This window comes from Octopus sinensis, linkage group LG3, assembly GCF_006345805.1.
Source record: "Octopus sinensis linkage group LG3, ASM634580v1, whole genome shotgun sequence".
In the NCBI taxonomy this organism is placed as follows: Eukaryota; Metazoa; Mollusca; class Cephalopoda; order Octopoda; family Octopodidae; genus Octopus; species Octopus sinensis.
Genome location: NC_042999.1, coordinates 75486698 through 75493444, shown reverse-complemented (window position 1 = coordinate 75493444; position 6747 = coordinate 75486698).

Here is a 6747-nt window from a genome sequence, read left to right as displayed (position 1 = left end):
ATCTGTAACCCAATGGGAGGGTATTCGGTTATGACTAATCCTGCTGTCACCAGGACATGTTTTGTCAATTATCAAGCATGTATTTCTTTTTGTTCGCTATAACAATGTCAAGCTTTCAGTGTTTAATCTGATGGTCACGGTGAATCAATGCATCCCACAGGATTTTGCAATCTTCATTCTCAATAACTTCTTCTGAGATTTGGTCATAGCACGTCTTTGATCTTCTTGGACACTAATTTCCATGAAACTCCCAATGGGTCATTCTTGCTAAATTGTCATGTCACCTTTTGTATTCATGTTGTGCTAATTTTTTTGTGATTTTTACCTCTTTATATTTCTCTTTCCCAATACAGTTATCAGTTTTAATGATGGCAGACTTCACATGCTTTCAACAAATGGTTCCACAGCATTTTTACATACTATACCGAACTGGTTTCCTCTGCTTCTACACATTCCTGACAACTGATCAAACCTCTCCTAGCTTTTCTTCTGGACACGCGTAACTGATCAGTGTCGCTTTTAGTGTCAATAATTTCCGTTTCTTCGTATCCATACTCATGAGCTCATTCTTTTGTCAGGTTATGATTTCAACTCCATTGCTAAGTGAAGCTATCGTCCCATGTATTTACAGCTTGTATTTTATTCCATCCAATCAATTTTGAGCACAGCACCAATCGTTGTCTTCAGAAATAATCTTTCTTCAGTTGTTCTTTAATTTCCTTCTTCGTGATTTCATTGAATTCTAGTATGCCAATATACTTATAGCTTTCCTTTTCAATTAGTTTCATTAATTCCTTATTTGATCATTCTATCCCTGACAGGGATTGTACCTCACCTCTTCCAAGACCCATTACGCCACACCTCTTGTGTCCAAATTCCATCTTAATATCAGCACTAATACAGTGGATCGTATTTACCAAGAAACTCACCTATACCTCATCCTTACCATGCAGCTACAAATCATCCATGAAGAGGAAGTAGTTGATTCTGCATTTTTTCCTAGAACTGATATCCCAGGTTCATTTTCATCCGCACCAAAATCAGAGAGAGCAAGCTACCTCCTTGGAAAATCACTCTCTTGATGCTCAGATTAGCAAAGCTTTATCCATACGATGTAAATTCAGTTTTTCAACCCACCATACTTCTCTTACAATTCTAAACATATCTAAGCACTCAATGATCCACAAATGTGGAATCATATAAGCTATGCGTTAATCAATCCAGTTCATTCCCAAATTTGTCCTCCTTTGCTTACAATCTTACTTGACCATTTCAGCTATCAATATTGGTTTTTAGTACCTTTGAATTTCCTCCTACCACCCTTTTGTTCCATTGGTAAAATGATATTATCATTAAGAAATTTGTACATTTCTAAATTTGTACATTAAGAAATTTGTACATTTCTTATGTACATCTCGTCTGGCAGTAACTTCCACATTAACAGAAAGCATGAAATTGATCTGTTATTATCGGCAGTAATTCCTTTCGATACATCCGTCAAGCATATCACCGTTCGTCCTTTGCTCAACCACCCTGAAATTTCTGCTCCATCAATTAATGCGTCAAACTGCTTTGCAATCAATTTATGACACCTACTGAACTTATTATTATTATTATTATTATTATCATTTTTTTTTTCATTTTTTATTATTATTATTGAGTGAGAGAGCAGTGCATGCCATCAAAGTGACACTGGGGTACAAATATACGAAGCCCAGTATACCGATCATGACTACCCGTCTGATAAGGGTGCACCAGGCACATGCATCACAACCATATGTGCGCGACATGGTCATCTCATAACAAGATAAACAGCACATGACCTTGCGGGTGGGGCCCAGTTAGAATTTTCTTCTGGTTGAATAACCCATCCCACTCAAAAGGTCCCTGATTAAGGGTTGTTTAAGGATGTTGAATGAAACACCCATGTTTCCAGAGGTGAATCATTCAAACCCCAAAGACTCCCTCTCAACACATGGCTATGATGCTCCCCCACTACTTCTACATGTGATCAGAGATGCACATATCGTCAACCACTAAGGGACATGCTCAACTGGTTACGGTCAAACAACTGACAAACAAATCTGTGGTATTGAGCAGAATATTTGCTGTAGTCCATCTTTTATACCAAGACAAAACAATGTACATGATAACACTTCCAGTCAGTTAAGATCAGAAGCCATGAGAGCCGCTGCCTGGTACTGCATCAGGGAATGGGTTTATTATTATTATTATTATTATCTATGTTTGACTTTTGCTTTATATTTGTACAAGTTGGCTCCAAGTCTCACCCAGAGACCTCAAAGAGACAACAGGGTTGAAGTTCATTTGTTGTTTATGCCTATGTGCCATATATTTGGGGGGTGGGGATGTTGTACTAATTATTATTATTATTATTATTATTATTATTATTATATTATTATTATTATCATCATATCATCATCATCATCATCATCATCATTATCATCATCATCATTATTATTATTATTCAGTAGTTTTATTTTTATTTTTATAGCGTGCTTCACTTCACTACCGAGCGCAGCTCTGTGGCCTTGGGTATGTGCTGTGATTTGTTGTGATGCTCTGATGGTTATTGTATGGAAGTGTTCTGCGTAGGATGTGTGCAGTGCCTAGTAGTGCAATTTTCTGTATGTTATATGTGTTTGTAAGTCCTGGTGTTTTTGTTATGTATTTGTCTGAATATTTTTTTATCATGCCTAATGCACCTACTATGATTATTATTATTATTATTATTATTATTATTATTATTATTATTATATTATTATTATATTATTATTATTATTATTATTGTCGTTGTTGATGTGTTGTTGTTGTTGTTGTCGTTGTTGTTGTTGTTGCCGGACGCTTATTGCACTCTATTAGCTGTCCCATGTATGTATGGGAAAAATCCAACTTTCACATTCGACTGAGGGTTAGTACAACGTTGGCCTCGTAACTATTCTGGGTATTGACGAGTACAGTATGAGTAGTCTTTCTTTGAGGATTTTTATCTCAGGAATTATGGACCATTATGGATAATCTTTGTTCTGATAGTTTAGTAAGGGAAACAGCAGCTGATCCATTTAAAATTTACGTGCAGATCCCTATCAGAGCGAACACTTTGATGAATTGCACACAAATTGACGAAAAGGTGTAACACGCGTTCTTCCACTGTATAGGCATTGCTGATTTGTGGTTTATATCCAAGATTTTTTATTACGAACAGGAAGGAGGCAGCTATCAGCTGTGTCTATCCTGAAGATAGAATTACAATGGAGAGTAGATACTGTTTCTTTGTATGTTGGCTTTAGCAAAGGAAGTACGGCGACAATGTCGAAAGATCTAAGAACAGATATTTACCTTTCAACCACACCTTCATCAGCATCTTCAAGTAATAACTGTAAAGGTAAATAAAGGAAAGAGGCAGGTGCAGCCCTCCAGTAAATTTTGTGAAAAATTTGTGGCAAAACTGGTCCAGCTAAACGGACGCACTCTAACTATACAGCTGCAGGATAATAACAAGAATTGGTAAAAGGCACACACAGTGTTGTGTGGGATACTTCGAAACCCTCAATATGTTTTTTCCCCTCAACTTAGGAATCCTTTCCTTGTTCCTATCTCATGTTCTACTATTATTTTAAAGTTTTTAATCGTTATTGTTGCTCAACGTTTTGCTCGATTTTAATCCCCCAATCTTTCTTGTTTTCTCTTTTCGTGTTTATCGCCTTTATATTGCGCTCAACGTATTTGCACTTTTTATCATTATTGTTATTATCATTAACATTATCACTGCTATGGAAAGGCGGCGTGTTGACAGAATCGTTGGTGCGTCAGTAAAATGATTTGCGACATTTCTGTTGACCTCAAATCCCGCCGACGTCGACTTTCGTCCGTTCGGGATTAAATAAAATGAAGTACTAGTGAATCGACTACCTTCTCCACTCAATTTGCCGATCCTGTGCTAAATATTTATCAGTATTTCTTTCAGCTTTGCGATGTAAGTTCAAATGCCACCGAGATCAGTTTTGCCTTTCATTATTTCGGAGGTCGATAGTTGAGCACTAGAGTCGATATAATCGACTCTCCAGCTCCATAAAATTGCTGTGCTTGTGTCAAAAGGAGAAGGAATTTTATTATGATATCATGCAAAATTTTCAGATATTACTCATTACTACATAAAAAAGAAATGTAATGTAATATATGCAGCATGTATATTACATTATATTAGATATTACATGTATTGGAAATTAATGTCTCTCATGAAGCATTACTTTACACGTGATGGTGATGTGTTTATAATAGGTTATAAAGTAATCTAACGAGAGAGCATATGACTCGCAGGTTGCGTGGACTGTGTGTGTGTGTTTGACATAGATATTATCAACGTGAATATTACAGTTATTTCATTTTTAATTTATGGGCAAATATACTATACACTCATTTTTACAAGAATCGTGGACAGTTGGGCCTTAAGCATGTACATATATAAGTGCTTCTGTGTATATGCGTCTGTACACATATATGTATGTGTGTATGCAGGTGTACACATATACATATCAACATATATATTCACATATGTGTGTGGAAAAGTGTGCTTGAGAGAATTAGAATCCCACAAAACAAATACAAGAACGAAATACAGAAACTATTAGATTTACATATGTTTACATATAGGTATGTGCATGTGTTGCGTGTATATATGTATGTGTGTGTATATATAGATAAGTGTGTGTGTGTGCGCGTGTGTGTTTGAGTGTGTGTATTTGCGCGTATGTATGTATATATGTGCATGTATGTATATATGTATAAATATGCCTAATCTATTTAATTTTCCACTATATTTTTCGACTTGTAAAAATTCCTTTGATCTTGTACATATCTTGTCTCCAACGACACCTTTTTCGTCCCTGTTTTTCCCCTTTTTCCATGCCTCCCACTTAAGCCTACTCATCCCCAGCTAACCATCTGCACTCTACTCCACTTACAAACATATCCTTATACCCAACACCTTACACAAATACTCTCATATATATGCACACATCACACTGCCTCTTCATCTCTTCTTAACTCCTCCCCATAGATCAACATTTTCACTCAATCCGCAAGTACTTCTTGTTCTGTATTTCATTATTTCTTCCTTCTTTCGCTTCCTCCCTTTTTTTCCACCCACGCATTCTTCCATTCTCTTTCCTAATGAAGGAATCTAATGTCCGAAATGTCAAAAACCTCTTCTCCTTTTCTGTTCAAACGTGAGAGTAAGAAGAACTTTCTGAAAACTTGTCCCACTGGTCGTTTTTCTTGCTCTTTCTCATTCACCATACACACACACACACTCATGTACATACACACACGTATATATATATATATATTTCTAAGAAGGCAGATATACATACCTACATGGCTGTCTAGTAAGTTAGTGATACGCATTTGGCAAGAGTTTCATCTCAAATCCCGTGGCTGAAACTCAAGTTATTTATTTCATATATATATATATACCATACCAGTATATTCCTTTTGCTTTGTATTTATTCGTAAGAGAAAGAAAAACAGACAGAGAGAGATAAATAGAAAGGTGTACAAATTACTATGCATAAATATATATGCAACATATGCATATATGTATATTAATATCCATTCCTTTCTGTCCATTTCATGTCCCTCACCCTCTTTTCTTCTCTCTCTCTCCTCTCTATATATATATATATATTAATAATTATTATATATATATATATATATATATATATACATATATTATATATATATATAATATATATATATATATATATATACATATATATATATGTATGTACGTAAATATATATGTGTTGTATATTACTGTATATATACATATATATATATATATATATATATATATATATATAATATATATTTTGTGCGTGCATATAAAATATATGTCGATATATTTATATATATATAAATATATACATACATACATACATAGACACACCACACACACAACACACAAACACACACATGTTTGTTCGCGTCCATATAAGGGTATATATCTTGGTTGAAACATTTCTCTACATGCACATAAATGTGTGTGTAAATATATCTATATATGTATGTGTTGTGTGTATATATACATATATATATATATATACTTATTTATTTATATGTATGTATATTGTATATGTATATATATATATATATGTATATATATATATATATGTGAATATATATGTGTATATGTGTAATATATTCATATATACATGACATGTATATATATATATATATATATATATATATATTATATATGCATGTATATTTTTGTCTTTGTGTGTGTCTGTAATATTTGTGCCTGCATGCGTAGGTTATAATTTTTCTTGCATGTGTGTGTGCGTGTGTGAGTGTGTGTTTATGTATTGTTAATTTCTATTAATTTACAGAATAAAAAATCATGTTATAGAATGTCATTTTGTCCAACAATCTATTTTGCATAAGTATCAAACTGAATGTTTTACTTCATAATCCTGTTTTTGGAGAGATTACCATTTGTACCATAAAATATTCACTAAATTTACAAGAAATAACAGCTATATTCCCCTTAAACGACACCGACTTTAAAAAATAAGACGTATATACTGAGTAATGTAGTTGTTGGTATAGTATGTTTGACACCATAGGCAAGATAGTCACGGTCGGAACACAATTTATAATGAGCTTCCATGATGATGGTTGTTGTTGAAAGAAACATGAGGAATAATCATTTATTAAAAAAAGCTT